Here is a 12861-nt window from a genome sequence, read left to right as displayed (position 1 = left end):
TCTCAATGATTAACACTTACTGCATTCAAACATGCCTAGTAGCAAAACTGATCCATTGTATAAAAGTAAGTTTTTGTGTTACAATAACTTTCTGTGAACAGTACGGATTATTCATGTACGTTTTTCATTTTCAGTTACTAACAAATCTTGAACTAGCTCTTTTCTTCTAACACAGGCAGACCAAGATTAAAATCTGGTGGTCTTTAGCACATTTCTTCTTCTTTTCCTTCTGTCAAATTAACTTACTAAGACCAAAACAGTTAAAGAAGAAAGATATCATAAAATAATGAAGATATATTGCAAATTTTATTTCTCACAAACTCTTGTGACAGAAATAATGTGATTTAATCCTTATAACTCACACTGGGTTTTTGTTGTGGGTTTTGGGAAGTATTGTTTGCTTTTTTCAGTGCGAGTAAGACGAAACGTACTTGTAAACCCTTGATTAGTGAAATCCTTAGGTCTAAGACCCTTAAGTCTTAGTGGATTACTGGCAGTGTTTCCAAGTGATAATCAAGATGCAGGAGCTTCAATTACTTCTGCAAAACTGAGTAACTCAAAATCAGCGCACTTCTCTAAACTTTGCCTTAAACTTCTTTAATAAACCAACATGACATTATTTTTGCAGGTACTTTTTTCTACATCTTCATTTTGCCTGATGTTGTTTCATCAAGACCAATTTGTTCAAGTTGTCTGATGTCTTTCAACATTATACAATCTGAAGAAACTTAAAATAGATTTCAACCACCTTCCTGAAAGAATGCCCAACTCCATCTGTCATCACATAGCTTCCACATCTGTTTTTCTCTGTGTCTACCAACAGAATTCAAAACTGAACAAAAGCAAAAATTAAAAAAAAAAACAACCCTGAAACGAAAATGCGCAATTAATTGTACATGCTATTAAAAACCAAAATAAGAAACTTCCTTTCATGGTACTACAGGTTAGTCATAAATATTTTTCTCTAGCAGATTGATTCCTACATATTTCATCTACATACCACTTCAGTAAGTAAAAAAAAGATAAAGATTTCCAATTTATGTTTTCTTCTACCTATATATATGCTACCACACAAGGTGTTTGGTCCGAATCTTATAATGAACATCGTAGAATTAATTTAGATATTTTCTTTCTGATCATGTATTTTTAAGTGGATCACACAAGAATAGAAATGCCTTTATTTTGCTGATGTTTTGTGTGAACTTATGACATTACCTTTGGAAGTAGATGTAATGATGTGATAAGCACAATGCATTAACGAATATTATAAGTCAGAACATGCTCAAACACAGCTTTACATGCAGGAAACATCAGAAATCCTTCACCACACCTTTGTAGGCACGAAGGCAAGGAAATAATATTACATATATCTTTTCAGTTTCCAGTGTAAAATGGTGGAGTTATATATTGAAACATTGTAAGAAGAGAGTTCAGATTTCTGGTGACACTTTGGATTTTTAAAGTTGAGATGATTCTGCTTTACACTTTCAAGTTGCATGAATAATGGAATTCCTACTTATAGTTGGATAGCCGTAACTGAATTTGGTAGTTTATAGTAACATTTTTCATTTTCTAGCACTTGGTAACTCAAGTATTTTATTCCTGTTTTTATCTTAACTATCATCTTAAGGTCAGTTTTTCTTTGTATATATGACATTTGATCTTGTGGTTATTTTCTTTTATTGATCAGAGAATATGGAACAGAATTTTTCAGCATTTTTAGAACAGCTAAATTAACATCATTTTCTTCACATGTTTTCTTTGGACATGATCTTTTAAGAACTGTAGTTAATATACAGGGTTTTATGCTTTTTTTCTGACACTGAAAGGTCGAATGAAAGCTATCTATCTCCCAACTTCTAAATTATTGATTTAATAATTTCCTTTCCTCCTGATTACTTCTCTTTTTGGCTCTGAAAATGCTTCTCATTACCCTTAATAATTTACTGTTACTTCCATCAAGTTAATTTCCTTTTTTCCTACTTTTTCTAAAATAATTTCCAAAGTATTTCCATTCTGTGCTTGGGGAGGAAATCCAGAGGTAGTGGGATGACAGCTGAAAGTCTTCCCAGCCTTTCTGCCTGCATTTCACAACATTGTTGTTAGCTACTTCAAAAATAAAAACCTTACCAGAGCATGCTGTTAGAGCACCACATGAACGGGACTCTTAAGGGATAGCTCTTGTCTCTGTTTAGAGGCTGTACACCTGGCACTTATTCCTTTCAGTATGTCAGAAATTCTCTCTGTGGCTTTCCACTACAAGTCTAGCTTTTTTTGTAGCGATGCAATCATAAGGATAGTTCTTTAAGATAATATAAATTGATCCTTTCAGTAGCTTGTCTGAGTAACAACAAAAAAGGACTATGAAGAGCAGTTGTTGCTTTTTTCTATATTCTGATATTTAATAGAGGGGGAAGTAATCATTGAATTGTGTGGTCCTGTATATTTATGTTACAATAAAACCTTCTTTTCTGTTTGGAACATTAAGAACGGAGAAGGGGAGAAGTGCAACTTTTACTAGGTCCACAGCAATAACAGAAGTTATTTAAAGAATTAGTGTGACATTCATTAAAATACAAATTTAAGGCACTTACTGTTTGAATTGTATTTGTCTGGAGCTTGTGTTAGACCTGATTTTCTGCAGTTCTAGAGTTATTTACCCTCACCTTCTTTTTTCATATTCAAAATTTAAATAAGTGCAACCTATTCCTGTGTTTAAAACGCAGCATACTCTTCACTGTTCTGCTAGGCTGCGGTCAAATTATTCAGTATGTTGCATAATTGAACATATATTTATGGAAAGGTTTTCACTGACAGACTAACATCTGATGGTGTAAGGAAAAGACTTTTCATGTGTCTTTACATTAGGTCTAAAATGTGACTGCAAAGAAAGCAAATAAATGAAATAGTATTTACCTCTTCTGAAATACAATTTGCAGGAAATATAAACTAAAGTTTTAGAAATAAAATGTAGATGAAGATAAATGACTCCAGCTTCTTTATTTCTTTAATTATGGAATGCACAAAACCAAATAAAATTAAAATGTAAGTATGTTTTCTTTATAGGGAAAAATAATTAAATTCACTGATGTGTTTTTCATCTGAATGTGAGGCTTTATCGTTTCATTATCTTTTTCAAACACATGAATACATTTAAAATTAAACATACTTTTCAACTTTTTAAATTTTATTAAAATTGTTAACAAGACAATTTCAGTCATGTCTCTGGTGGACTGTAGAAGAAGATTGTAGTCAGAAATGGACATTTGAAAACTAATGTAATGGCAGAGTACAAGGTGATCTTTAGTCTTTTGATCAGTTTTTTTTTCTTATTTCAAGAAAATTCAAGAAAGTGTGGATAGAACAATGGGAAGGCAGTGCTTGCAGAATAGTATAAATATTCAAACATTAATTTCATTCAGATGAGGTCAGTTGCATGCAAACTGATCAGACTACAAACTTATCACATTACTATCTCAAGCCTGTAACTTGTCTCCCTTTTATAGCTGCCATTAAGTTTAATAAGATAACTGCCTTCATTGTATATTAAGCATGTGTGACCACTACATGTTTTCTGCGTGATGGTGAATTGTTAATAACTATTTATTTGTTATGTTCTAACACTGTCTTAATTTTATCTGCTTGAAATAGGATATGTGACAAGTCACAGTCTGGGATTTTTTTTAATTTCTTCTAAACATTCTCCTTCTTTCCTTGTCTGTATATATTTTTTTTTTTTTTTCCAAATTGGACATATAATTAACTATTAGCTGTAGTTCTTTTTTGTTTTCAGCAATATTTAATTCAATTAAATATTTTAAATAAAAAAATATTCTTTCATTCACACAGATTATATATTGTTTTTACAGTCAATCATCTGCTCTTCAATTCATAAGATGCAGATTTATTTTTTTTATATTTCCCCATATCAAAGCCATCTGGTCTTGCACAAATTACCATATGCGGATCCCTTGTAGATGACCCTTAAGCTTAGGACTTTGGAATCACTCAGAGGCCAAATCGTACTGGCGCAGACACTCAAGGCTCAGAGGAAATCCAAGTTCTAACAGCTTTCCTAACAGCTTTCATGTAGTCATGTCATGAGTAGTGAAAGAAAACAGAGCATAAGAATAGGAGAGCCATACAGGGCTCATATGCAAGGTTTTCAGTCTCTGAGAACCCTCTCAAGTCCTGTTCAGTCTGCCAGAGAACAGAATGGAAAGGAGGAAGGTAGCAAGATATCAGATTATCAGTAGTAATAATAAAATAAACAAAAGGTATATTGAAAGTCCATGAAGCCATGATTGCCTCAGGCTGTCAATGGTACAGGAATTTCCCTGTGAAATGGTATGCAGCCGTTAAGGCAGAATGTGTGCCAGTAAAAACAGCATGGGAAGAGTGTGCACAGGTGCTGAAGGCATTTGTCCTCAAGTCCAAGACAATGCTGAGCTTTGTTGATTATTGGCAGTGGACAGGGAGTGAAGGGGCAGGAAACGGGTACAGATAATTTCATTTGTGGAAATTATTTACTCAGAGCCCTGGATGAATCAGGAAGGAGAGGAGGTATCTTTCCCTCTCTCTCAGTAAATAGTGGCAGGTGCCTCTGTGCTAGCTTTCTTTTGCAGATGACTGTTAGGGCTCTTTGTCAGGGCCGTTACAGTGCAAACATACTTGTTTATTGAATCTCTGTAGTCAGAGTGAGCCCTCCATGCTAAGGGCAACAATGCTTAAATAACTAGAGTCATTTAACCTTTCAGATATAATAAGGCAACATCTTCAAAGGAATGAAGAGGCTTTTCCTACTGCGTTTTGGATACACCTGACTGTTGGATACCTATGGCTCAGAACTCTGTCTGGAGGTACTGACCATTATGGTAGAGAAGTTTAATGTTATGTTCTCTTTTTTGCGTTAATACATTGCCTTTGTTTTACATATCATGTAAGTACTGTCTGCTAGGAATTTCCAAGATAAGTGGCTAATTTTTCTGACATTCCTAGCAGATGATTGAGACAGTTTATCAAATGTGAGAGATGCACTTAACTGTTAGGTCATGTCTATTAATGCCTTAGGTGCTGCTATTAACTATATTTTAAAAGGTTTAAAGTTCAAAAGTATATTAAGCTGATTTTTTTGAGACTTATTTCTACAGAAGAAATCCAGATCTAAATGATAATAAGGGAAACAAAACACCAACATGGGTCCCTGTCATCATTTATCTAAGGAAGCAGGTTTATTGGAGTCAGATACAGACTAGCAGATCTGTAGATAGAATTTCAGATTTGCAGAGATTACAGACATAGCAAGAGATATCCATTTATCTCAAGAGGATTAGCTTGTCATTTTTTTATTATCATTGAGATATTTTCTGTAAACAGTTTTCCCTGGAAAAATATCCCCTGGATGTTCTGAGTTAACTAGAAAAGAAGAATGGTTCTATGGTTTGAGTGATTTTCTGGGACTTGGCCTATATGCTTTCAACTGTCTATTTTCTTACATTTTTTCTATGTGAATTTGTATAGCTATGTCTGTACATCAAGTCCTTTTGTAAGAGGGAATAGTTATAAGAGTACTATGAGGCTAGATATATGAAAAAACACACAAGCATCATGACATGTTACATGCTGCATTTCTTACTGCCATAAAAATAATTTTAAAAATCAGTCTATTACCTGTGCAACATATATTAAATGACAGATGTTCCTCATCTGATTGTCCATAAGTAATAATTCACCTATGGAGATATACAATATGATTTAAAAGAAAAACAGCATTCTTTACTGATTTTCTTATGATGCCTCTTTCTGCTGTTGTAACGGGTCTGGTTACAAATACATTTTCAATTTTGTTCATAAACTTACATCTTAAGAAGATATGAGTGAAAGGACGTTATGAACTGATGGAAATATATTTTTCTGTTAGATTTTTATTCATTATACACTGTTCTATCACACTTCTTAATAACATAAAAGAATCCATTTCTAGAGAGTAAAATCTAATGCTAATTTTTATTCATAATGTTTAAAATTCATATTAAGTCAGACAATAAAAATGTTAGTGAAAATTATTATACTAATATGAATACTTTCTGATGAGAGACATCATGATGGATTGCAATATAATGAATACCTGAAATGTTAAAAAATCACTAATGACATAAAGTGCAATAGTCTTACACAACAATTTTAATATATTCCACTTAAGCTTATAATTAGCCGTGGTTATATCACCAAAGGACACTCTACATCAGCTTTTAATTAATATTTTTGCAAAAAATGTTATAACTTTCTTAGATGGTTTTGCCATTGTTCCATTTGATATTTCTTGTAAATTCCCCTTGGATACCAAATTCCAAGACTTCTTTAAACTTACTGTACATATACTGAGATACAGATTTTTCACATTTATAAATGTATGTAAGTCTTTAGAGAATTGTTCCCTTAGGTTTATTGAATTAAAAATAATCCTTTAACTTGAAGTCACTTATTTTTCACAGTGCTTACAAAGTGATACTTTCACTACTGTTAAAAATATGTCAAATTTCTGAAACTGATTTTTTAATTCTCAATTCATGTTTATTCTGTCTCTGTACTGTATGGGTTACATTTGTTTTGAAATCCTATTGTCCTGGTTTCAAACCCCCCCATGGAGTAAACTGGTATCTGTTCACAAAATTGTAAAAAATAACTCTTTCTTTCACTCATTATAGAACTATAATTCTGCATTTTTTGTCCTGCCATGTGAGTGAGGGTATTTTTAATGTGCGCCCCCTCTCCCAATCTTTATTAAGTGTCCCTGGACAGTCTTTAAAACTACTGTGTAAAATAATATTTTAGAATTTGCTAATTCAAAATGTAAGCTGATAAGGTGCAAGAAATAAGGTTTGTATTTCTTCTATTGAAATATTATTTCACAGCCTAATCAAAGCTGTGTTTGTTTTTTTATTTGGTTTGTGTTTTTTTAATATACTCAATTTTCTTATTTTCATCCTATTACTCTGGTTATTCATTCAGACTTTTATTCACTGTTAAACAAACTAAAACATGCATATTTTACACTTTATGATTTCCTTATTATCAAGAATAATTTTATCTATCATTTGAAAGTAAATGTTCTCACTTTTCGTAGCAAACATATATTCAGTTTAAACAAACATTTTGTCTCAGAATCAGCAAATATCACAGAAAATTGCCTCCTTTATAATTTTCAGGTATTGCAATGCTCTTATCCAGACATATCTTTTCCTGACAATTCAGTCTTTCTTATAGTTTAGAATCTTCAAGAAACACTCCAGGAAAACCTGCATAATCAGCTTAGAGTGACTGTGGTTCTGGAGTGGCCAAGTGACTTGAGATGCAACTTCCTATCAACAAAATGTTTTATGCATTTGCTGACCTGCACCAACAGCTCAGCTGGTGGCCTGTGACTATGAATAAGCTCTGTATGTCAACAGCACATTCTTACATGTTCAAGAAATGCAAACTGGCGGGTGGGGTTAGAAGACACAGAGAAAGGACAGGGAGTTGGAAGATGGAATATTTAAAGCATAAAATGTACTGGGAACCTGCCATGTGCTTTTGAAGCGTTGCATAGCCATCACAGCCTCACAAGATATCTGGGATGTGGATCTTTCAGGTTAGTAAATTCACACTGTTTTATAGGAGAGAAAAGACTGTGAGGCATGAAATAGGACCAAGTTTCATGATGAATGATATTCTATTATCAGCAGATATTGGTTTTGACAGTATCATTGAAGAAATCATCTATCTAAGCGTAAGAGCAAAATGGCAAAATATTGAACATAAATGCTCCTTCTGGAAGAACAGAAAATGAAATAATAAATTTTATGACGAGAAGTTGGAATACAATATAATTTACAAAGAACATTAACAAATAACATGTTAACAGTCTCTCAGACTGAAACATCAAAGTAACAGCGGGTGCCAAAAATGTGGAAATATTAAAGGAAATTGCATAGAAAACAATTATATTTCAAGAGATAATGAAGGAAAGAAGAAGGAAAATGATTAAAGAGATACAAAGAGACTGCTGTAAAGAGAAATACGTTTTGTATATGTGTGGAAGGAACATCTAAATGGCACCTTGGAGCTGAGCAAAAGTCTCAAGCATCATGGGTGGAACATATGAAAGATGTGGAAGGAGCAATGTTGTTGCAGTGCCGTGCTGGCCTTGGAATGCGTTTACAGTCCCAGTGTCCCTGGAGCTGTAGGATTTATGACTGTCTGAACCCTAACCCTAACCCTAACCCTAACCCTAATCTAAATGGCATCTTGGAGCTGAGGATACCCAAGCACCATGGCTGGCCCCAATGAGAAAGTTGTGGAAAGATTAATCATGGTACACTGCCATGCTCTCCTTATAATGTATTTTGCAGCCCCAGTGTACCTGGAGACGTAGGCATTATGGATTTTTGAACACTATCCGTAACCCTACACCCTAACCCTAATCAGAATGGCAACTTGCAGCAGAGGCTAAGGCCCCAAGAACTATGGCTGGCCCAGATGAGAAAGGTGTGGAAGGAGCAATGTTGTTGCAGTGCTATGCTCTCCTTGGCATGTCTTTTGAAGCCCCAGTGTCTCTGGTGCTGTAGGCTTTATGACTGTCTGAACCCTAACCCTAACCCTGACCCTAACCCTAATCTAAATGGCACCTTGGAACTGAGGTTACAGTCCCAAGCACTATGGCTGGCCCCGATGAGAAAGTTGTGGAACGATTAATCATTGTACACTGCCATCCTCTCCTTGTAATGTTTTTTGCTGCCCCAGTGTTGGAGCTGTAGGTATTATGGATCTTTGAACACTCTAACCCTAATCAGAATGGCACCTTGGAGCTGAGGCTAAGGTCCCAAGAACCATGGCTGGCCCCAATGAGAAAGGTGTGGAAAGATTAATGGTGGTACACTGCCATGCTCTCCTTATAAATGTCTTTTGCTGTCCCAGTGTCCCAGGATCTATAGGCTTTGTGTCTCTCTCACTCTAACGCCAAACCTAATCCTAATCTAAATGGCATCTTGGAGCTGAGGAGTCTAGGGTACAAAGCACTATGAGTTGCCCAGATGTGAAAGGTGTGGAAGGAGCAATGTTATTTCCATGCCATGCTCCACTTGACATTCCCCTTACAAAGCCCAGTGTCCCTGGAGCTGAAAGCCTTACGGCTCTCTTAACCCTAAGTGTAATGCTTATACCAATCTAAGTGGCATGTTGGAGCTGAAGATAAGGTCCCAAGCACCATGGCTGGCCAAGATGATAAAGGTGTGGAAGGAGCAATGTTGTTGCAGCACCATGCTCTCCTTGGCATGTCTTTTGCAGCCCCAGTGCAGCCCTGGAGCTGCAGGCTTTATGACTGTCTGAAGCCTAACCCTAAACCTCACCCCAATCTAAATGGCGTCTTGGAGCTGAAGTTAATGTCCCAAGGACCCCGGGTGGCCCAGATGAGAAAGGTGTGGAAAGATGAATAGCGGTACACTCCCATGCCCTCTTTGGAATGTCTTTTGCAGCCCCAGTGTCCCTGGAGCTGCAGGCTTTTTGACTCTCCAAACCCTATCCTTAACCCTAATACGAACGGTATCTTGTCTGGTTTCCCCAGCACCTTGAGTGGCTGAGATGAGAAAGGTGTGGCAGGAGTGATGTTGTTGCAGTGTCGTGCTCCCCTTTGCATGTCCTTTGAAGTCCTATTGTACCTGGAGCTGTAGGCTTGGTGGTTCTCAGCACTTATAATTTCTTTGAGTACTATTTAATACTAATAATTTAATAAAAAACCAAGATGGTAATGTAAATGTACTTCTATAAGCCTGCAGATAATTTTTAAATTATATAAATCCACTATAATGCTGCAGACACTTAGATGCTACTGTGTCATTATTTGTAAGAAATTATATCTCATCATTTACTAAATAGAAGTCAAGACAAGTATAAGCTTCTTAGCGTATCAAAGTATTGTAAGAATTCTTAGCTAATTCTTTTGAAACAGTAGAAAAAATATACATGAAAATCATCTAAGAAAGTCTGCAGAAGCTCTGTGAAAATCTTTACATAAACAAAGTTACAAAATGCCAACAATGCAATTCAGGAAAGCATGTAGTTATAATGACAAAGTCTATACTAGTTAATTTTTTAATTGAAGACCTTTCCTCTGTTGTTATCCCTCAGCAGAAAGGAGGGCATAACAGTGAGTAGGGCTAGAAAGCTCTTGATGTGAATTAACAGAAGGGAGGGCAAAATTTTGGCAGAATCTGATATCCTCCAGAACTTCATAGCATCCAGCAGAGAGATGCTTTCAGACTGAAGAAGCAGGTTGGATGGATTGAGCTCCTCTGTAGGCTGGATGACAGACTGGTTGAGAGCTTTTTTGTCAGCATCAGGGTAGAGAAAAATGGCTAGTCCTTTGCTGGAAAGGAATAATAGCTTCCACTGACAGGGAATAGGACTGACCAGGATGGACTGGCTTGGGAGCAACTCTGTTGAAAAGGCCCTGGAGGTTTTGGCAGGCAGCAAGGTGAATGTGCCAGCAGTGTGCCCTGGCAGCAAAAAATACCAGTGGCATCCTGGACTGACTTGATTATCCTCTTTTAATGAGGATTCATTAAATTTTAATATATTAAACTGTATCCATAGGGACATATGATAAAAAAATTCAGCGTAAAGATATTGTAAGAGATTTTGGCTATAGTGAAATTATTAGCTTTAAGAGAACTTGACATCAGGCCCTTAATAATCAAGAACAAAGTGCATATTCTGAGAACAGAACACTGATTACAGGTGTGCATGCTTAAGCACACAGACACACAAGTACCTACAGGGCAAACAATTCTGCAGCACATTACAGAATGATTGGTATGTGCAAGTATATTATATTTACGACCATACTGTTGAAGTATGTTAGCATAAATTCTGTTGCCATGATGAAATATTTAGCTGGAATGATGGCGCTTGTTATACATTGTTGGACTAGCAGCTATTAGTGTTATGTAATACATCATCGATGTGACAACTTTGAGAGGATATGTAATATATAACCAGAATAGTCCCATTTGGACATCAATGTATGATATTTACTGGTATTAATAATATAGTGGATTTAGTTTAATACAGCAAACAGACATAATTCTGATTCTAAACAGTAGTGACATTCCTATAAGTAGTGCCAAAGCAGCTTCTACCAAGCGGTGACTTTTGTGATAAGAAATGGCTTTCCGACTAGAGTCTGTGTATATTGATTATTGCCACTTACTCAACTATAGGAGTGAAAAAAAACCACCACCACCACAACCCCTTATAAAATGAAACCAAATAAAACTTTAATAGAAACTGGTCAGTCATTCCATCAACAGAACAGTATTGTAACACAATATGAATTATTCTGTGAGTAAAAATGATCAGTGAGGACAAAATGGACAGCTTTGAAATTTAAAAACACCTTGATGGTGTGGAAATTGACATACAAGATAGAGGTTACACATTCATTATTTAAACATGAAGTTATGAAAATAAGAGTCTCCAACATATACTCAAAGGAGTGATGAAGAAAACACCGTAAGGAAAAAGTTGTCATTTTTCCCCTTAAACTACATGTATTTTGTGATATCAAAGTTAAAACTGACATTTTTTTTCTTTAACCATAACCACTAAAGTTTACTTGCCTCAGTTATCACTGAAATTTAAATTTTAATATTTTAATAGTGAAATTAAATACTGCTTATTTGTCAGTTCAGTATTTCAACTATAGTGTCAAATCATCACTGAATCTGAGAATCTTTACTACTCAGCTTTACCTCTGAAATGGAGCAACAGATCAGAAAAGCACAGAATCATAGAATATCTCAAGTTCAAAGGGATCGATAAGGATTATCAAGTCGTCCTTGCAGGACTACCTAAAACTAAATGTTCAAAAAAGACTAAGAAAACAGCTAACACCAAACCCTCAGAAAATAGCCTTTGACTATTTAACCACCAACATATTCCAAAATACTTCCTATGTAGTGTTATTTCCCTCGTAAATCCATTATAAATTTCTCCTATGTACTGTCTACATTCTTATTTTCAATCTTGATTTAAAACATAACTCATAGATGTCACTGTAGAAATCAGCAGATTCTAGAAACATTTACATGAGCAATTGCTGTGGTTGAATCCAACAGCAAGTCAAGACAACGCAAAACAAGCTTGCACTGATTCAGCACATCTCCAAAGCATTTAGTCAACAGACCTTCCAGGTAGTCCTCTGCCCCAAATACCTTTTCTACCTTAGCGCCGCTTCTACCTCCATAGCTGTACCAAAAAAAACCACAAAAAAACCCCCAACAACATGTTTTTTACCACTGTCTTTCAAGATACAGCTGAAGGGAGAATTTGGTCCTATTAGCTTTACCTGAAGATTTTCGCTGATTTCAGTAGATTTGTGTCATACTATGAAGACTTATATTTGTTGGTTGGAGAGTAAAATTTTAAAACCAGAGAAATATTCAGCACTAAATATAAACATCCTTCCTCCTAGTAAACAGGTCTCCTACTGAAAATGGCTTCAGCATTTGTTCTTTAGATTTGTATGTTCTGGGACTAGACAGGGAAGGCAGCCATTTTGTTGTATACACGAACCCATTACTGAATGTTACGGTGAGTAATTCCTTCCTTGACCAATAAACTGGTGATTTTATCAAGAAACACATAGCACAATGCTTATGTTTCACCCTGTACTCACAATACAGTTTCCTAATGGCCAGCAATTTTCCATCTCTGATTTCACCCATAACGACTATCTGCAAATCGGTTGTTTACAGGTTTATAACTTCAACATTATACTTTGCTTAACGATAAGATGACAGAAGAAAATACCTTTAAAAGCTC

At 35.4% G+C, this 12861-nt stretch overlaps 1 protein-coding gene across 1 annotated transcript in view; it reads left to right on the top strand.

Annotated features, from left to right (window-relative positions):
* Nucleotides 1-12861, top strand: part of MGAT4C (MGAT4 family member C) — a 406827-nt gene that overhangs the window by 306807 nt on the left and 87159 nt on the right. The window contains exon 3 of the mRNA XM_030478871.1: nucleotides 4758-4859. The gene's annotated coding sequence lies outside the window, so the exon portion shown is untranslated. The remainder of the gene's footprint in view (nucleotides 1-4757; nucleotides 4860-12861) is intronic.

This window comes from Strigops habroptila, chromosome 3 (genome assembly GCF_004027225.2).
Source record: "Strigops habroptila isolate Jane chromosome 3, bStrHab1.2.pri, whole genome shotgun sequence".
NCBI lineage: Eukaryota > Metazoa > Chordata > Aves > Psittaciformes > Psittacidae > Strigops > Strigops habroptila.
Note: the sequence above shows the minus strand (reverse complement) of the source record. Positions and strands in the feature narration are given on the sequence as shown.